Source organism: Lycium barbarum, chromosome 10 (genome assembly GCF_019175385.1).
Source record: "Lycium barbarum isolate Lr01 chromosome 10, ASM1917538v2, whole genome shotgun sequence".
Classification (NCBI taxonomy): domain Eukaryota; kingdom Viridiplantae; phylum Streptophyta; class Magnoliopsida; order Solanales; family Solanaceae; genus Lycium; species Lycium barbarum.
In genome coordinates, this window is record NC_083346.1 from 87,959,028 (window position 1) to 87,969,190 (window position 10,163).

Genomic DNA, 10,163 nt, shown 5'->3' on the forward strand with positions numbered 1-10,163 from the left:
AGGGCTCTGATACCATTTTGTCACAACCCAAATAAAGGGTCATGATAGCACCTACAATATCCCTCCTGTTAGGAGAACCATCCCTAAATCATTTTTTTAATTTTATTGCAACATGTGCAGAAATTAAATGTATAACAACACAATCAATAGTTGAAGTAACATAAGCAAATTCAGAAAGAATAACTCTATCATTAAAATTCCCAAAACCTGGTCATAACTTGTACAAGAGCTTCTAGATGGAATACATGATTTGTAAACGAAATACAAACTAAACACTAAGACAAATACTGCCTATAGAAAGGAAGTAGGCAGACTGCATAACAAGAGACTTTAGGCTGCAGGTCTAGCAAGTAGATCACCCAAACATCTCCTATGATAGCCTTGGGATCAGTCGCGAGGTCTCGAACATACCTGGATTAATCCTACACTCCACAAGTAGTGTACCAATAGTAGTATGAGCACAATACTAGTACTTGTATGCATCATAGGCCGACAACGATTAGATATTGCATATAAATGAGAAGCAATCAATAAGTAGAACAGATAAGCAGTCAAGTACAGTCTCTAAGCACGTTCAGATGACAGTTCACAACAATAATAATCATAATAATTCTCGATATTATCGGATCATAGGCCTAAGTGAAATATCTAATGTCAAATTCGTGAAGTTTCTAATAAAAGAGCTTTACATGCAGCAGCAACTCAATTATGTCATCCACCAAGATATCAATGAGAAAATGTACCATGCAATGATGCGGAATGCAATGCAACGCAAATGAAATGCAGTGCCCCTTAGGCCTCGTCTCCTTACCGTACACATATGCTAAGGGTAATGCCACAAAGCCATGACCCATAGGGGACCTGCGAAGTCCATGTACCATCGTTCCGACAAATGACCTCGGATCATGAGCACTCCCTGGCTCCGGTAAAAACCTCAGATCATGAGCACTCTCTCTCTCTCTTTTAAGCTCCCCATCACAGACCTCGGGGGCTGCACTCTCTCACTTATCATCCTTTCAGATCAAAATCATATTAAAGTACACATGAAATATCGGATGCAATACCATGCATGAAATCAACCTCAATAAACATCACAATTTCATAGAATTAGAAGACACATGCCAATGCTAGGAAATAAATTCAACAGTATCACAGATTGTGGAACCCGATGATGCAAATCATGAAAGTCGAATACAGCTCAAGTCATCCATACATAATAGTTTCCTTTTATGAGGTATGTGAGATGTCAGGTAACTAACTGGATAAATCAACAATCATAAGATAATAACAAACATGGTGACAAGCACACATAACAACATCCATACCAAACCAATGGGTTTATCACTACAACCATGCCCGAAGACCTATTATGCTTTCCCCATCAATAACTACCATCTAATACGTTTCTCTAGTCATAGTCTACATATGAGTAAGTCGTAACCTACAGCCGAACAGGTGCCACAAACTAATCCACTTAAGCCTTTCCTTTCTAGAGATCTTCCGAACGATGAAAGTCTATCAAATATGAATTCTACGTTAGATTATGAAATTAGGGACACCCATAATTCCATACCTCTAAGTAACACCCCAAACACCACTCCCAAAAGTGACCTTGGCCCCACAAGGACAAAATCGAAATTCTAAGTTAAATCCACCCTACCCATAGTCTAATTAGTCAAAACCATAATTATCACCACCTTCTAATCACCAATGAGCCTTTAATTTCATTATTTCTAGAGTTCTCAAAATGTGCTAAAAGCTTATGACAAATTATTTAAAAGTCGAATTAATTTAGTAAAATTGTGCTAGAATTAGTTTACCCAAAGTTTTAAAAAAAAAACCATTCAAAACCCATCATGATGTCACGGCCCAACAGGAGGACCGCGACGGGCACCCGGTGCTAGCCTACCCGGGCATCCCTTAACGTACCTTTACAGTTATATCTAGGTGAGCCACATAATAAATCATACATTTCTATTCATCAATTATACTAGTCCCATTGGACAACAACACCTTTATATCATCATTGAAATCTAAGCCCATATATATATACGCAAAAGAATAAGTACAAAAAGCTTTACCTCCGAAAGAAATGGAGCTCCGCTATGTAGTCCCTGAGTCATGTAGCTATGAATCAAGGCTTTCTCCCTGGCCACCTGCGGGCATGACGCAGCGTCCACAAAAAAAAGGACGTCAGTACGAAGAATGTACTGAGTATGTAAAGCATGATCAATATCAATATAGAAGCATAATAAGCAACATGAGGAACAGAATAAGATAGGAGATAGTAGAATCATCGTCATAAGCACTTACTTGATTTTCATAGGGACTTTCCATTTCTAATGCGACGTTGTGTACATACATCCGTATACGTATCCGTACTCATATTCGTACTCACTTACATTTCGTATCCATAATCGTATTCATATGCCTATTCTTATTCATATTCGTATCATGTCCGTATTCATACACATATCTATATCATATATATATCCATATCATATACATATTTATATCATATACACACCTAGCCAACCAAGGCTTCAGGGTTAGACATACCTGGCCCTACCAAGGCTTCAGGGTTACACATACCTGGCCCTACCAAGGCTTCAGGGTTACACATACCTGGACCTACCAAGGCTTCAGGGTTATCCGTACCCAACTGCAGAGGTGCGCGCGCGTTACGTAAGTATACACATATTCTACCCGGCCTTATAAGCTCGGGGGTCCATAATAGTCATACATAGATACATATATATAATAGCTGCTAAGCATATTTACCAATATCATCACTATAATTATCGTCATCGTTATCGCCATCGCTATTATCGTCGTTCATTTCATCTATCCTTATAGGATTACTCGTCATATAAGGGACTTAGTACAATCGTATCATATCGAAAATCATAAACTTAGTAGCTTTGAAGATAGAGTCACTTGGAGGACATCATAGACTTATAGAAGATTTATATGATTGGCCAAAGAACCATGACTTACGACAGAAGGTTTAACCTTACATACCTTTCCGTTCAACTATTTTACCACTTGCACGTTCTCCTTCAACGCTCACGTTCTACCTTCATTAAAGTCATACTATCATTAGAAATCGATGGCTAGCATACATGACTAACAACAACAACAACCCAGTGAAATCCCACAACGTGGGGTCTGGGGCATACATGACTAAAGCTAGAGAAAATTGGATAGCATCCCCTTTATTTATACGACATTCCTCCATACCATACATCAACTCCCAAACGTTAACAATACATTCAAAATATCATAACAATAGTTTTATTCATTCTACATTATCCATATTTCTCAATTCACTTCAAGTTATCCATATCCATGGTCATAACACACGATCACATTTGTTCATATACAATGTCTATCCCATGTTCTTAACATCATTTATAACGTATCCATATCACAACACATCAAGGATCATGACTCAATTCAAACTACTACTCACAAACATCACTACTCTCACATTCAAGACCCATTTTCTATATCCTTTTACAATCCAAGTGTTTCAACTTTCAGACACCTTAAACAACATGGAAATATCATAAAACTTTACCTTATATGGTGAGGGATTGAATCTTGAGTGGATATACTTCGCTTGAACCAAACCCTAGTTCTCCCTCAATGGAATTTCTTGTGGTCCTCTAACCCTTGGAAGCTTTCTAACACATAAACACTTCATTCTAGTCTTTGATCTTTATGTTCTCTTGGACTTGAGTGGAATATGTTTAGAGAAGGGTTTTTGAGCTTTCAACCCTTGTGGAATATGAAAAATGAAGTAAAAGAACCCAAGGCATCTATTTATACAAACATTGAAAATCAGCCCGTCGGGACTTCCACGGACACTTATACGGTCCGTATAATATTGGATGGACCGTATAACTGGTCGTGGTTCACCAACCAGCAAACCAACTCCCTGCTGGGAGTTATACGGACACCTTATACGGACTGTATAAAGTTATACGGACCGTATAAGTGGTCGTATAACTCCATTTCTCTAAATTGGTTTCTGTCGTTTCGTTCGATCTCCAATCCTTATGGAACCTTCTTAACACTTGTATAATACTTTAGTGGCCATAAAATAGGCTCTACATCAGCCCTTTAAAACATCACCACATAAACATTAGCTCAATCATAATGGAATATTTCCGAACACGGCTTACGTTTCGCTCTCTTCAACAAACTAAACTTCATATATTCATAGAACTTTAAAATCATATTGTATGAACCTCAAGATATCTAATCCTTCGCTTAACCTCGTAGGGATTTCGTAATCACCTTAAGCTCACATTAGCCTATCCACAAGGCAACTCATACGGAATTTCCGAGGAGTAACATTCTTCCCCCCATAAGAACATTCGTCCTCGAATGTTAAGTCTTCGGGGATTTTATAAAAATTTCGCTAGAGTTTCTCCTATAATATGGCACTACCATCCTGTCACAATAGCCCATAATAACAATTCCTCACAAGGTCACAACATAATAGCAATGGAATTTGGCCACAAACGAGCCAAAAGCATAAAAAGGAAAACATACATACCTTATGATCTTGATGTCTCATCTTGGATTTCTTCTAAGAGCTGAAATAAATTCGGGTACTTGGATCTCATAATTTCTTCCAATTCCCATGTCAATTCTTCTCGTTTTTTGTTTCTCCATAAAACCTTAACTGAGGCCACCTCTTTTTTCTAAGCCTCCGTACTTTCCTATCTAATATGGAAATGGGTACCTCTTCATAAGTTAATTTTTATGTCACTTGAACATCATTTACTGGCACGATCCTAGTAGGATCCCCAACAGATTTACGAAGCATCGAGACATGAAACTGGGTAACTGACTCTAAATCGGGAGGTAGATCTAACTCATAGGCTACTTTGCCTACTTTGCGCACAATCTCATAAGGCCCAATGTATCGGGGACTAAGTTTACCCTTTTTGCCAAATCTCATTACACCCTTCATTGGTGATACTTTTAAGAATACCCAATCTTTCACTTGGAACTCTAAGTCCCTTCGACGATTATCCGCATAGGAGTTTTAACGACTTTGAGCTGTTAATAACCGATCTTGTATGAGCTTGACTTTCTCTATGGCGTGCTGGACCAAGTCTAGCCCTATCAATTTAGTCTCTCCTACCTCAAACCACCCAATTGGGGATCTACACTTTCGCCCATATAAAGCCTCATACGGTGCCATTTGAATGCTAGAATTATAACTATTGTTATAAGCAAATTCAATGAGTGGCAAGTGATCATCCCAATTACCTCCAAAATCTATCATACATGCCTGTAACATATCCTCAAGAGTCTGAATGGTACGTTCAGCTTGTCCATCAGTCTGTGGATGAAATGTTGTGCTAAGGCTCACTTGGGTCCCTAAACCCTCTTGGAAGGACTTCCAAAAATTAGTTGTAAACTGAGTCCCTCTATTAGAGATAATAGATGCCGGGACACCATGGAGTCGCACTATTTCTTTAACATAAAGCTTGGCATAATATTCCGTCACATATGTCGTTCTGACTGGTAAGAAATGAGCTACTTCGTGAGTCTATCTACAATCACACATATCGAATCATACTTACGTCGAGAACGGGGTAAGCCTGTAATGAATTCCATGTTAATTACTTCCCACTTCCAAGTTGGAATTTCTATAGCTTGCAACAATCCGCCCCGCTTTTGGTGCTCGATTTTCACTTATTGACAGTTGGGACATTGAGCTATGAATTCCGCTATATCTTTCTTCATCCCATTCCACCAATATATGGATTTAAAATCATGGTACATTTTCGTCGCTCCAGGGTGAACAGAATAACGGGAACAATGAGCTTCTCTCAATATTTGGTGGTGTAAACCTGCCACATCGGGAACACATAATTTGCCTTGGCATCGAAGAACTACGTCTTCTGAAATCTCAAATGATGACTCCTCCTTCTGAGGGAGTGTATCCTTGTAATGCATTAGCATGGAATCTTCGTATTGTCGCTCTTTCACTTCCGTTACTAGCAACGAGATTGCTGAATTCTGAATGATAGTTCCCCTGCTACCTGAGTCCACTACTCAAACTCCTAGGCTGGCTAACCGCTGGAGCTCACGAGCCATTTCTATCTTCTCTGGTCGTACATCATGTAAACTTCCCATAGATCTGCGTCTAAGAGCGTCAGCCACGACATTTGCCTTTCCGGGGTGGTATAGGATATCAACATCATAATCCTTTAACAATTCCAACTATCGCCATTGCCGCAAATTCAACTCTTTCTCCTTGAAGATATACTGATGACTCTTATGATCTGTATAAATATCCACATGGACACCATATGAATAATGTCCCCATATCTTTAATGCATGAACCACTGCAGCCAATTCTAAATCATGGGTTGGATAATTTTTGTTATGTTTCCGTAATTGCCTTGAAGCATACGCAATCACCTTACCATGTTGCATCAACACACAGCCTAGCCCAATGCCTGAAGCATCGCAATAAACAACATATCCTTCCAATCCCTCTGGAAGTGTCAGGACCGAGGAAGAAGTCAATCAATCTTTTAACTCTTGGAAACTACGTTCACAAGCATCTGTCCATTGAAACTTTGCTGAATTTTGGGTCAACTTTGTGAGTGGTGCAGAAATAGAAGAAAAACCTTCCACTAATATCCTGTAATAACCTGCTAAGCCCAGAAAGCTATGAACTTCCGTAGGAGTTGTGGGCCTCAGCCAAGTATTCACGGCCTCAATCTTTTGACTATCTACCCGAATACCATCGGTTGCAACAATGTGCCCCAGAAATGTCACTGAGTTAAACCAAAACTCACACTTAGAAAAATTTGCAAACAAATCTCGAGTTCGAAGAACTCTAAGGACAGCACGCACATGATCCGCATGTTCTGCCTCGGATCTAGAATACACCAAGATATCGTCGATAAATACAATCACAAACAGATCTAGGAAGGGCCTAAACACGTTGTTCATCAAGTCCATAAATACTACCAGTGCATTAGTTAGCCCAAATGACATTACCCGGAACTCAAAATAGCCATATCTCGTTCTGAAGGCTGTCTTAGGGATATCTTTCTCCTTAACTCTCACTTGGTGATACCCGAACCTCAAATCGATCTTTGAAAACCATTTGGCACCTCGTAATTGATCAAATAAGTCATTAATCCTCAGAAGAGGATATCTGTTCTTAATCGTCACCTTATTCAATTGTCGATAGTCAATGCACATTCTCAAGAAGCCATCTTTCTTTTGGACAAACAATACAGGTGCTCCCCACGGGAATGAACTAGGCCTAATAAAGCCTTTCTCAAGCAAGTCTTTCAATTGCTCCTTCAACTCTTTCAATTCTGCGGGAGCCATTCTATAAGGAGGAATAGATATAGGCTTAGTGTCTAGCAACACATCAATAGCAAAATCAATCTTCCGCTCAGGAGGGAGGCCTAGAAGCTCTTTCAGGAACACATCTAGAAATTCATTCACCATGGGAACTGACTGAAGAGTTGGCGATTCAGCTTCTACATCTTGAAGCCGAACTAGATGATAAATGCATCCTTTCGTGATCATTTTCCTTGCCTTTATATAGGAAATAAACCTACCTTTTGGTGACGCAGTATTCCCTTTCCATTCTAGAACTGGTTCTCCCGGAAATTAGAAACGAACCATTTTCATTCTACAATCAACATTGGCATAGCAAGAAGCCAACCAATCCATGCCCATAATAACATCAAAGTCTACCATTTTTAACTCATGCAAGTCAATCATAGTACGACGGTCACAAACCACCACTATGCAGTTTCTATATACTCGGTTAGCTATTACCGATTCACAAATGGGTGTAGACACCTCAAAAGGTTTGATCGACTCCGGTTCGACTCTAAACCGACCCGCAATATACAGAGTAACATATGGCAATGTGGAACCCAGATCTATCAAAGCATATACATCATGAGAAAATACCGATATTATACCTGTGACCACATCAGGAGAAGACTCAAGATCTTGGCGTCCAGCCTAAGCATAAATACGGTGCTGAGGACCGCTAGAACTGGGGACTCTCCCTCTGCCTCTACCATAGCCGACTGGCATATGTGAACCTTGCCCCATAGGGCGTACAGATGATGAAGATCCGGCTACCGACCTTGAAGGCTGGGTCCAACCTCTACCATGAACTGAGGGGCAATCACGCATAATATGGCCTGGTCGACCACATGAATAGTTAACCTCTGGACCCAATCGGCATGGACCCCAATGTAACTTCCAACACTGGGAACATCGTGGCAGGTGAGGCCTCGCTTGACCCGAAAAATCTCTGAACTGCGATCCGAAAAAGCTCTGACTCGGCCCGGAATGAGTGGATCTATCAAACCTCTGGCCTGAAAACCGTGGAGGCGCACTAGTCATAGAATGGCACGAATGACTAGAAAACTGCTGTCTGTGCCCGCTTCTAAACTCACTCATCGGGCCCGAAGATCTAGCCCTCTTGCTATGTCCCCTATCACGCTCACGCTCACTTTTTTGCTGTTGTAGACTTTCTTCTAAATTTTGAGCATTGGCCTGAATGCCTGAAATATCCATATTGTCCTGAAGGGACGCAGTCAAGCACCTATCCATCAAATGTGGCCCTGGGCCTTTCACAAATCGGTGCACTCGGTCACCCATATCCGCTACCATTGCCGAAGAATACCTAGCCAAAGAATTGAAGCAGAGACTATACTCTAAAGCACTCATGCTACCTTGCTTCAAATTCAAGAACTTATCGGCTCTAGCTCGCCGAACTTCTGGAGGCATATAGTGTCGGAGGAAAGCATCAACAAATTCTTGCCATATCGGGGGAGGTGCATTGGCTCCCCGTGAAGCCATCCAAACCATGTACCAATGGATCGAGACATCCCTCAATCTGTATGACGCTAACTCCAACTATTCGGTGTCCGAAGCATGTACCAAACGAAGCGTCCTCAACATTCCATCAATAAAATTCTGAGGGTCCTCATCCGGCTTTGATCCAAATAATTTCGGAGGGTTCAAGCTAATGAAGTCACGGGCCCTTGCACTAATAGCCCTATCACCTTGCTTTGTACCTTGTCGCTGAGTCTGGGCAGCAACCAATTGAGTAAGAAAATGAATGGCCTCTTTTACATCTTGGCTCGAAGCATCCGGTGGAGGAGCCGGAGGTGCTGGAGCTAAGGCTCCATCACGCTCCTAAAAATAGGCACTGTCTGGGAGGACTATGATTGAGCCGCATTCTGGGACTCACTTTCCTCTACAACTGTTGGGGGTGCTCTTTCAGCCCGCTTTTCTACCGATGTCTTGCCCTTTTGGGCTGTTGTAGCCTTTCTCTTTACAGGCATCTCTGAAATACACAATACACGATTAAGGAGAGGGAAGTTCTTATATCATAGCTCTATCGCACGATGTTATGAAGAAAGAAGGTCAATCATTCCTAAAATGCCTGCGCAACACACCCATAACCAAGACTCTACTGGACATGGCTCGTAGACACACCCTAGGACAAAACTGCTCAGATACCACTTTTGTCACGACCCAACCGGAGGACCGCGATGGGCACCCAGTGCTAGCCCACCCGGGCACCCCTTAACGTACCGTTACATTCACATCTAGGTGAGCCACATATTAAATCATACATTTCTATTCATCAATTATACTAGTCCCATTGAACAACAACACATTTATATCATCATTGACATCTATGCCCATATATATATACACAAAAGAATAAGTACCAAAAGCTTTAGCTCCGAAAGAAATGGAGCTCCGCTATGTAGTCCCTGAGTAATGTAGCTATGAATCAAGTCTGTCTCCCTGGCCACCTGTGGGCATGACGCAGCGTCCACAAACAAAAGGACGTCAGTATGAAGAATGTACTGAGTATGGAAATCATGATAAATATCAATATAGAAGCATAATAGGCAACATGAGAAACAGCAGAAGATGGGAGATAGTAGAATCATCGTCATAAGTACTTACTTGCTTTTCATAGGGACTTTCCATTTCTAATGCGAGGTTGTTTACATACATCCGTATTCATATCCGTACTCATATCCGTACTCACTTACATTTCGTATCCATAATCGTATTCATATGCCTATTCTTATTCATATTCGTATCATTTTTGTATTCATACTTATATC